Raw genomic sequence first — 11,833 nt, forward strand, 5'->3', positions numbered from 1 at the left:
TCCCTCTCACTCTCTCAAAAAACAAAACAAAACAAAAATTTGTTTTTTTAATTAAAAAAAGGGGCACTGAGTGGCTCAGTAGATTAAGCATCTGACTTGATTTCAGCTAAAATCATGATCTCACAGTTCATGAGTTCAATCCCCACATCAGGCTCTGTGGTGATAGCACAGAGCCTGCTTGGGATTCTCTGTCTCCCTCTCTCTTTTCCACACCCCACACTAGCTCTCATATAAACATTAAAAAAATAATACTAATAAAAAATAAATTTAAAAAATTAAATTAAAAAAGACCTGGTGAACTCTATGTCATTGTGTGATAAGAAGGCTTGATTACAATTTGTTAGAAATATCTACAGAAAATTCCTGATTTAGAGGGAGGTGGCACTAGATCTCTTCTTTTGTTTTTTTCCCCAGTTCTAAAACTTCAGAGTCCTAAGCAACTTTAGTACAGCCAGGGAAGCCACAGATCATTCAACAAGTTTTTGGGTTTTTTTGTTTTTGTTTAATGTTTATTTTAAGAGACAGCATGAGCAGGGGAGAGAGAGGGAGACACAGAACTGGAAGCAGGCTCCAGCTGTCAGCACAGAGCCCGACACAGGACTCAAACCCACAAACCTTGAGATCATGACTGAGCTGAAACGAAGAGTGGGCCGCTTAACTGAACCACCCAGGTGCCCCACAAGTATTTTAAAATGTTCCTTTCTTCAGGCACCTGGGTGGCTCAGTCAGCTAAGCAGCCCACTCTTGGGTTTCAGCTCAGGTCATGATCTCACCATTCATGGGTTTGAGCCTCAAGTCGGGCTCTGTGGAGCCCGTTTGGGAGTCCCTCTCTCCCTGCCCTTCCCCTACTCTTGATCTGTCTCTGAAAATAAATAAATAAACTTAAAAAAAAAATGTTTAGGGGCACCTGGGTGGCTCAGTCGGCTAAGTGGCCAACTCTGGCTCAGATCATGATCTCATGGCTCCTAAGTTCGAGCCCAGCATGGGGCTCTCTGCTATCACTGCAAAGCCCTCTTCAGATCCTCTGTCACCCACTCTCTCTGCCCCTCCCCGGCTCGTGCTCGCCCTCTCTCAAAAATAAATATTAAAAAAATAATAATAAAAAGAATTAAAAAATAAAAATCTCAATCTGTCAAAAAATTTTTTTCTAAATAAATAAAAAATAAAATGTTCTTCTCTTATTTTACAATCCAGTAACTGCACTACTCGGTATTTACCCAAAGAATAGGAAAACTCTAATTTGACAAGATATATCATCCCTATGTTTATTGCAGCATTATTTACAATAGTCAAATTATGGAACCAGCCCAAGTGTCCATTAGTAGATGAATAGATAAAGAAGATGAGGTACACATTATATATATATATACACACACACGTATGTACACAATGCAATATTATTCAGCCATAAAAAATAATGAAATCTTGCCATTTGCAACAACACAGATGGATCTAGAGAGTATAATGCTAAGTAAAACAAGCCAGCCAAAGAAAGACAAATACCATATGATTTCACTCATGTGTGGAATTTAAGAAACAAAACAAAGGGGAAAAAAAAAAAAAAAGACAACCCAAAAAAGAGTCTTAACTATAGAGAACAAATTGATGGTTACCAGAGGGGAGGTGGGCAGGGGATGGGGAAAATAGAGAAGGGAATTAACAGTATACTTATCTTTTGTTTGTTTGTTTGTTTCTTTATTTTGAGAGACCGTGCAAGCGAGAGCAGGGGAGGGGCAGAGAGGGAGAGAATCCCAAGCAGGCTTTGCGTGCTGTCAGCACGGAGCTCCATCAGAGGCTCAAAACCCCCAAACCGTGAGATCATGACCTGAGTCAAAATCAAGAGCCGTATGCTCAACCACCTGAGCCACCCAGGTGCCCCAAAGGTACACTTATGTTGATGAGCATGGAGTAATATATGGAACTGGTGAATCATTATATTGTACACCTGAAACTAATGTAACATTGTACGTTAACTACACTGGAATTGAAATTTTAAAAAGTTCCTCTCTTCAGACCCATAAGCACAGGATAAACTGATGGTTGCCAAAGGAGGGATTGATGAGGGATATGAAAATGGGCAAAATGGGTGAAAGGGAGTAGGCTATCGAGGCCTCCAGTTAAGGAAAGAATAAATCACCAGGATGAAAAGTTTAGCACACGGAATAGAGTCAATGGTACTATAACAGCACTGTATGGTGACAGATGGTGGCTACACTTCTGGCGAGCACAGCATAAGGCACAGAGTTGTACAAATCACTATTCATCACTATTCTGTATATTCGAAGCTAATGTAACATTGTGTGTCAATTATACCTCTACAAAGAAAAAAAGTTCCTCTCTTGTTTGAACTCTCCTAGAACACCATGGAGTCTAGGAAGCACACAAACTGACCACGTAAATGATTTCTGCATTCTTCACAAGTAGGGAAGGAAGGTCTGGGAGGAAAAAGATTGTATCTTAATTTTGAAAGCCTTCATGCACAGAGTAGCTCAATAAATATTTGTTAAATGAATAACGAACACAAAAACACCTTTAAATTGCTCTAGCCTCGTTACAGGTTTCACAGGCCTTTATTAAATGTCTTGTGTTTGTGGCCTCAATCTTTGTGTACTTGTCTTGTGTTTGCATAACTCCCAAGCTTTGAAGGGTTCTGGAAGATAAACCCTTGCCTTCACGTAGCTTAAGCTGAACAACATGAAAGGATTGAGCACCTCACTTAAAAAGCAATGGATAAAATGTGACTCAGAGTGGTAAAAGTTAAAAATGTAATAAGCACTGATAAGAAACAATCAGAGTAAACTTTATTTGAGTGAGAATCACAGGCACTGGAATCCAAGGACCTGACTTCTCTCAGTACTCCTCTCTAAACTGCAACATGACCCTAGGCAATCCACTAAACCTAAATCCAATTTTATCATAGGCAAAATGAAGACACTTACCAATACTGTCTACATCTAACCCAACTTTAAAATGAGACATGAAAAGCATTTTTTTAAAAATAAAGCAATACAGGGGCGCCTGGGTGGCGCAGTCGGTTAAGCGTCCGACTTCAGCCAGGTCACAATCTCGCGGTCCGTGAGTTCGAGCCCCGCGTCAGGCTCTGGGCTGATGGCTCAGAGCCTGGAGCCTGTTTCCGATTCTGTGTCTCCCTCTCTCTCTGCCCCCTCCCCCATTCATGCTCTGTCTCTCTCTGTCCCAAAAATAAATAAACGTTGAAAAAAAAAAAATTAAAAAAAAAAAAAAAGAAACATCCCCCCCCCCCAAAAAAAAAAAAGCAATACAAGTATGTGTTATTTCAGTGTTACTATTCTGGGTTGGATCTGAAAAAAAAATGATTATACCAGGGTGAAGAAGGTGGGAGACAGTCCTGGGGGGGGGGAGGGAAAGTGTGAGAGAAAAAAGGAGAAATCGCAAGTGATAAAGTGGGGGCAACAAGCCTAAAACAGAAAATATGTGTAGATGTTTATTTCACCTTGTAAAGACAGGTAATTAAACCAGGCTTTTAATCATGATTTCAACACACTTAAAAGCCTTGCAGTTCACAAAAACCCTAAATCTTTACAGCATTTGAGCCTCACAACTCTTTGAGACGAAACCTGTTAGTTTTACTCCTTATTTTAATCTGTGAAATCTGAAGTGAAGAGGTACAGTCAAGGTCACACACCTGTAAGTACCTAGGCCAGGACATGAATACCCTGCCTACTAAATCAAATGCGTCCTACTCCAGACCTGAAATGCTGGTAAAGACCTCTAAAACAAAGGCGACCTGTGTGACACGGGTACCATTCAATGGCACCTAGAGCAAAAGACTTAATGTCCTCTTTCTCACCATCGCATGCTCCACCTAACTTTTCCTTTTTTTCAGACTACTCAAACAATTTGTCCTGTTTTACATACAATGACTTGGGTAGTAGACAGGATACATGCCCATTTTCCGTAACAACAACAACAAAAATCATCAGCACAACTCGGGGATCAAGTGTTCCTCCATGGATGGTCACTGGGAAGCCAAAACTTAAATCAGAACCTTCTGGCTCGAAATCACACGTTCTTTCCACGGTATCGTTCGATTTTTCTTCAACCTTTCTACTTTTCCTTCTTTCCCTGCGTAAGCCCCAGAGCGGCCCCTGGCACCTAAGAATACTGCTAAGAACAGTCAGCAAGGTATGAAATGAGACTGCCTACCTCTTAAATGACAGGAATGTAGGGTCGGACGAAAAGGTACCGTAGCGTTTTGATTTGGAACAGGTCTTTAGACTTTGCAGACAACTGTAATAACTGAAGTCTAGGAATCATTACACAAGTCTCCAACAGGCAGCTTAAAAAAAAAATCGTGAAGATGCATCTAAATCACAGCCTTTAGCTGGACACCGTGGTTCCCCAAACTCCACACACGTTTCGCTCGGCTACTGTTAATGTAAAGTCGGAGGCTAAGAAGAGACACAATCAGCTCTTCGACTGCCAATATCCTCTCTTTCCAACCCAAAAGTTTGCTCAATGGACCTCCGGCCTAAAAGACAATGCCCCCAAGAAGTTGTTACTGTGTTTAGTGTTTCGCGCAGAGAACCGCGGCCCCCAGCCTCCGGAGAGATGGAAGACTAGCTCGCCGCTCGGGAGGAGGCGGTCCTGAGGAACAACAGGCCGGGGCTCCGCTCCCCTCACCCGGCGGCTGCAGCCCCTACCTGAGCGAGGAGGGCCACCCCACGCGACCGGCCGCCGCCTCCCAGCGCCTCCACCTCGACCAGCCGCCCACGCCCGCGTGGCCACAGCTTCCTGCTTCTCGTCAGCGCCCCCGCCTGCCCGTACGCACTCCCAGCGCAGCCCCGCCAGGCCGGGGTCTCGGCACTGGCGGCAGCGGCAGCGGCTGCTGCAGCTAAGGCGGCGCGACTCGGCCCCGGACTCCGCCCGCCACTTCCTGATCAGGCTACTAGGAGCTCAGTCCCGGCAGGCACCGCGGCGCCCCCGCCGCCGAGAACGCGCATGCGTCATCACGTGCGCCGACCGGGGTACCGCGGGCGGGCAATCAGCCGTCTGGGGCGTCCTGGATTTCTAAAACAACTAGGGGTTAGGGGGGCGGGGCGGAGAATGAGACAAGTGGCTTGAGAGTAGCCATTGCTAAAAGAAGAAAATCTTTCCTTTGCAGAAGTGTAAAGCTACCAGATCCTCCTCCAGCGTGCTCTGGAATCTGTTTAACCCAAGTGGCAATGCGATCTTTCAAGTTACTGAGTATCTGCCAGGTGTTTTGTACTTTTCATCGAATGCTAGTCACCAGCACCTAAGTCACCAGTTCCAGCTGTCTTACAAGTGAGGAAACTACAGGCCCAGTGAAGCTAAATGACTTGCTCAACACAGCACAGTTAGCTAGCAAAGGCAAATACGGACGTGGAGCCTGGCTTCTAAAATCCACGCCTATGAAAACCCCTAGAAAAGGATTTCGAATTCAGAAGCAAAGAGGTAGGAATAAAGCCACGAAAAAGATAATTGACGTTACCCACAGCCATCACTGTATTAGAGTGTGTCAAATTTCTGTGGCCTTTCACTCTTATTATGTATTAGAGTGTGTCGAAGTTCCTGTGGCTGTCATTCCACTCTTATAACCTAAAGCGGCATCAAAGCCAGTACTCAACTATTCTGTATTTAGTGTTTAATTACTTAGTACTGGTTAGTCAAATACTTAACCTGTGCCTCAGTTTTCTCACCTGAGAAATGGGAATAATAATTGTACTACCATAATGGGGTACTTGCATTGGACTGTTGTGTATATTAAATGAGATAATACATAAATTTTTATTCAAAATTCGGAAATAAAGCCAAAAGGTGATTTGTTTGTGGCTTTTTGAAATTAGTTTCATCCTAGAGGATTTTCTAATAAAGCCACTTGATGTTCATCTGAGGCCCTCAGGAAATGTAACTTTGCTGGAATAGTACAACCCAGTAAAGTCAGAGATTGGTTAAAAAAAAAAAAAAAAACACAACAACAACTAATGAGAAATAGGGAGAAGGAGCAGGCACCAAGTGAAAAATAGAGACATGGCTATTTGTAATATACTTGAAGCCTCCACCATTGATGTTTAAACTTTTTTTTTAATGTTTGTTTATTTTTGAGAGAGAGAGAGAGGGACAGAACACAAGTGGGGGAGGGGCAGAGAGAGAGGGAGACACAGAATCCAAAGCAGGCTCCAGGCTCTGAGCTATCAGCACAGAGCCCAACAGGGGGCTGGAACCCACAAACCCATGACCTCAGCCAAAGTGGGACGCTCAACCAACTGAGCCACCCAGGTGCCCCACCACCACTGGTGTTTAAATAAATCTTTATAATAATTCAGACCACCTACATATTGGCAGCCTCAGTACTTCCAGGTTAGTGTCAAATTTTATGAAGAATGATCCAAGCCACTAATATAATAGCAATTCATGTCTTACCTCATGAATGAATATAATACCCTGCATACTCTTTGGTGGGAAGTATGGTGACTTCTTTTTGTTTTGTTTTTTTTTTAATTTTTCAAATGTTTACTTTTGAGGGAGAGAGTGCAAGTGGGGTAGGGGCAGAGAAGAGGTAGAGAGAGAATCACAAGCAGACTCTGTGCTGTCAGCGCAAAGCCCAACATGGGGCCTGAACTCATGAACCCTGAGGTCATGACGTGAGCCAAAGTCAGACACTCAAACAACAGAGCCATCCAGGCACCCCATCAGAGAAATGTAATTTGCATATTTTATGAAACACTCTTCTGTCCTAACCTACTACCCCAACTCAGTATAATCACAGGATTCTAATATAGTGAATTAATGTTTTTACTATTTTATTTAATTGTGATATATAACAAAATTTGCCATTTCAACCATTTTATTTGCTTTTAATTATTATTTTGTTTTAGAGAGTGTGCAATTGGGGGAGGGGGCAGAGGGAGAGAAAGAGAGAATCTTAAACTGAGTGTGGAGCCCAATGCAGGGCTCAATCCCATGACCCTGGGATCATGACCTGAGCTGAAATCAAGAGTTGAGCACTCAACTGACTGAACCACCCAGGCGCTCCTCAACCATTTTAAAGTATATAATTTGGTGGCATTAACTACATTCATAATCTAGTACAACCATCATTACAGTTTCAAAAATTTTTCATCACCCCAAACAGAAACTTTGTACTCATGAAGCAATAACCTGCCATTCCTTCCTCCCTCCAGCTCCCAGTAATTCCTAATCTACATTCCATCTCTATGAATTTGCCCTAATTCTACATATTTTATACAAGTAGAATAATACAATATTTGTCTCTTACTGTCTGGCTTATTTCACTTAATATAATGTTTTCAAGGAACATCCATGTTGTAGCATGTATCAGAACTTTATTCTTTTTTATGTAGCAGTTTAATTTTACAACTTAATTTTTCACATTATGTAATTGCTTGGGAGAGGAAAACTGAAGACAAATAAGTTTCCTTCATTCTACCATCAAATAATAATTGCCTTTCAACTCCCCTCACCTGTTACTCTATCTCAACACATGAAATAGATACCTAAATTCTCAAAATAGCCAAATTAGCAAATTTAGCTTAGAAAAGCAAATTAGTTCACATCCACACAATCAAAAGCTAAAGTAAGTATTTTGCTTATCACCTGTCCTGGATTTCCCTAGCATTAACTGTTTCTGCTCCATTAGAGCCTTTTCCCCCAGCCTTCTTAGCCTACCCAACCCTGTAAATATCTTCCCAGGTCCCTGCTTCCTTCTCAAACATTCATCCCATAAAGGAGGAATAGTCTTTTTTCCCCTACCTCATTGTAAGTTTTCCAGCAGGGGCCCTGTAATTAGACTAATAAAAGATAAATTAACAAAAGAAAGACAAACAAGTTTATTAATGAGCATCACACATACACATGGGAGTACCTGGAGATGAGTAACTCAAAGGGGTGGATAGAACTTGAGCTTATTTAGCATTTTAACAAAAGAACAATAACAAAAGAACTGACTGGCTCAGTCAGTAGAGCATGTATCTCTTGATCGCAGGGTTGTAGCTTCAGGCCCCATACTGGGTATAGAGATTACTTAAAAATGAAATCCTTGGGGCACCTGGGTGGCTCAGTTGGTTAAGTGTTCCAAGTTCAGCTCAGGTTGCAGTCTCACGGTTCGTGAGTTCAAGCCCCACATCAGGCTCTGCTGGCAGCATAGAGCCCATTTCGGATTCTCTGGCCCCGCCCCCTGCCCTCCCCCCCCCCCCCCCCCGCCGTCTCTCTCAAAAATAAAGAGATATTTAAGAAATAAAGTCCTTAAAAAAATAAAGTTGTCTCCAGTGACTAAATTTGTCCTTCTTGGTAGAGAGAGTAGGGAGAATACTTTTTTTTTTTTTTCTGGAGAACACCTTTATAATTTATTTTCTACTTTTAGGCTAATAGAAGGGAGGGTATAAAGTTTTCTAATATCTGCTTCTCAATTATCTTAAGTTCAAAATAATCTTTATGCCTAAGGGGCATATTTTGTGGAGCATATTCTGCTACCCTACATTCCTCATGCTCACAAAATTTCTCCAAAAAGAAAACATATGCTATTGCCTCCATCTAGTAACTTTTACTCTGCAGGGGTTAAAATACTGGCCTTGGAGCCAGATAGAACTGGCCTGAATCTCTGCTCCATCATTTACTAGTCCTATGACCTTGAGCCAGCACTTGATCTCTCTAATCCTCATTTGTGATGGAAGGATTGTCTTAGTCAGTTTGGGTTGGCTATAACAAATTACCACAGACTGGGTGACTGGCTTAAACAACAAACTTTATTTCTCCAAGTTCTGGAGGAAAGTGCAAGCTCAAGGTACCAGCAGGTGTGGTATCTGGTGAGAACCTGCTTCCTGGTTTGCTGATGGCTGCCTTTTTGCTGTGTCCTCACAAGGTTGGGGGTGGAGGGTGGGTGTATGAGAGAGAGAAAGAAAGGAAGGACACAAACAAGCTCTCTCCTGTCTCTTGTTATAAAGCACTAATCCTATCATGAGCGCTCCACCTTCTCAACCTAATTATCTCCCAAAGGCCCCACCTGCTAATACCAGCCCATTGGGGATTAGGTTTCAACATACAAATTGAGGAGGAGCCCATAAGGAGAGTTAAAATGAGATAATAAATATAAAGCCCTCGCCACAGTATGTGAACTACAGCAAGTAATCAGTAAATTATAGCTATTATTATTATTATTATTATTATTATTATTATTATTATTACTTATTAGAACCCAATTCTCCAATTAAACTCTTTTCAAAGGTCACCGATCTGGCTTTCCCAATTGCCAAACCCAATGGCATCTGTGGTAGATTGTGTAATTGTTCATAATTATTCACCTCCCCTTCCTGAACACGAGTGGCATGTGACTTGCTTTGGCTAATGGAATGTGAACAGTGTAAGGGTTAAATTGTATTGTAGGGCTAACCTGTAGCCTTAAGAAATAACAGCTTTGTTTTAACACTGTAGATTAAGAGATAATAGCCTTGTCCTATCAATCAAGGGAACAAAAGTTCAAGGAAAATCAACTGGATTAGTGTTTGGATTGGGGCAAGGGCATGTCTGAACTGTTTCCACCCCCATCTGGGAACTATTTCTTTGTTCTGTTCCCAGGTGATGATAAGACGATGTGGTCAGCTATAAAAACTCTGTACCCCAGCTGTTCGAGACCGCACTCTGGTCAAGAGTGTCTGTCCCGATCGGTTGGTCTTGCCTCTTATTGCAATAAACTTTGTTGTGACTGTCACTGGTGCCCGTAGCATTCTGTTTCAGGAGTCGTGTGGAAGCAACAAACAGAATGACATATGTGACATCCAAGGAGATTTAATTAAGAGCTAGCTTTAAAAAAAACACTGTCTTGCTTTCCTTTTGCCACAAGACACTACCATATTCCAGATTGGGGCACTTTGTCAACCTGATCCTGGAATGAAGATGATATGAAGCATAAGTGTGGCCCATCCGTAATAAACACGTAGCATGAGTGAGGAATAAACTTGATGGTTGAAAGCCACTGAATTCCTCCCCAACCTGATACAGTGTGAGTTCACTGACACTTTTTAGCTTTTGCTCCTATAAAGCTATGAAGCTGAGTACCACCCTGTGTCCTATTGACTTCAAGACTCTTCGTAAGTGGTCAACTGGTATTCTGACACCACATCTATAGTTAGTCTCTACTTTGAACACCATCCTTTTCTGACATAGTTAGCTATCCCAATAACCCCTTGCCTGGCAGTGTCCTCACTGTCTTCCTGATAAGGGGGTATACAGATAGTATATCCATCAGATCTATCTAATGCCACCCTTTACCTTATGCTTTTGACAAGGTGGACTCCTGGACTCATTCTCATCCTTTGAATTCACTCCTTCGTTAGGAGCAATTTGTTGGATCTAATCCCTTTTGAGTACTTTAACCTGATCTCTGAGTCCTGACTAACCCCTTTCACCTCTGCCTGTGGAAGGAGCTTCTTACCTACCAGGGTGCTCAACTCTACCCAAAAGTCCCATCCCATCCACAGAAATCTATAGCCCCCTTTTCATCCAGTCCCTTCCTCTTCATCTGAGATTCAGGCTAGTCTCCTTTAAACACATCCACAAAGCTGGGTGTTGAACCACCACTCTCTCTAGGTAACTTTCTTAAAAATAATACTTTGCCCAGACATATATCTCTATTATAAAGTCCTATCACCTCTGAAGGACCTACATCCCAACCTCAACTGATTTCCATTATCATCTCCAGTCCCTTTGATGTAGTGCTCCAATCATCATGCCCATCACCTCATGCCATATTCTCCCCACTCAACAAATGCCATGATCTAGGTTCTACCCTAGTGCTATTTGCACACACAGATGAACAATACAAAGTTCCTACCCTAATGGAGCTATTTTAGTGGGGAAGGTGGACATACATACACACTCACAAATATATCTATATACCTGTATCTATATGTAGACATATAAAATGTGTATTTGTATATATAAATATATATATTATGTATTTGTATAAATATACATTTGTTAGTTTATATATTCATATAAATGAAAAATATGACATAATGTTGGATAACAATATGAAGAATATGAAAGGACCAGAGGATAGGGATTGATAGAATCAGAGAAAGCACCTCTGATAAAGTGAGAATTGAGCAGAGAACTGAAGAGGAAAGGTGAATCATGGGAGGAGAGGGGGTGAAGAGAGTTTTTTTAGGTAGAGCAAACTGATGCTTTTTTTGAGGAACTGAGAGAAAGCCAGTGTGGAACAGAGCAAATCTTATAAAGCCTTGCAAGCCATTATAAGGACTTTCACTTAAGGAGTGAAGTCAAGGATGACTGCAAATCTTGGCTTTGAGTAATTGAATGAATGGTGATCCATTCAATGAGATGGGCTGCGCTGGAAAAGAAGCAAGTTTGGAGGAGGAAATTGTTTTGTTTGGCCACATTAAGCTGACAATACCTATCAGACATCTAGGTAGAGTTGCGGGGTAAGAAGTTGGCTGTAGGAGTCAGCCTAGAGATAGTATTTAAAGCCATGGAACTGGATCAGGTCATCTACCAAGAAAATGCAGAGAGATAAGAAAAGGCCAAGCAATGAGCTTTAGGACACTCCAAGTAAGACCACCAAGGGAGCTGAGAAGAAGGTGTCAGTGAAGGAGATAGAGAACCAAGAGGGAGTGGGTATACCAGAAGGCAAGTGAAGAAATTTCGAGAAAAGAAAGGGTTGACCAAATGTCAAATACTGGTGAGAGGTCATACATGATGAAGCTTGAGAATTAACAGTTAGCAGAATTAACCATTTTATATCATCATTTCATATCATGTAGTCATTAATGACCTTCACTAGGGCAGTTTCCATAAT

General features: G+C 41.9%; 1 protein-coding gene across 3 annotated transcripts in view; it reads right to left on the minus strand.

Annotated features, from left to right (window-relative positions):
• The window catches only part of GTF2E2 (general transcription factor IIE subunit 2), a 79,284-nt gene extending 74,360 nt beyond the window's left edge, over positions 1–4,924 (minus strand). Inside the window, exon 1 of one of the 3 annotated variants that reach the window (XM_043560873.1) lies at positions 4,683–4,924. The gene's annotated coding sequence lies outside the window, so the exon portion shown is untranslated. Of the gene's footprint in view, positions 1–4,185 lie in introns of all 3 variants that reach the window. The other 2 variants (XM_043560864.1, XM_043560882.1) reach the window with 2 other exon arrangements.
• Between the last annotated feature and the right edge of the window lie 6,909 nt (positions 4,925–11,833).

This window comes from Prionailurus bengalensis, chromosome B1 (assembly GCF_016509475.1).
Source record: "Prionailurus bengalensis isolate Pbe53 chromosome B1, Fcat_Pben_1.1_paternal_pri, whole genome shotgun sequence".
Classification (NCBI taxonomy): Eukaryota; Metazoa; Chordata; class Mammalia; order Carnivora; family Felidae; genus Prionailurus; species Prionailurus bengalensis.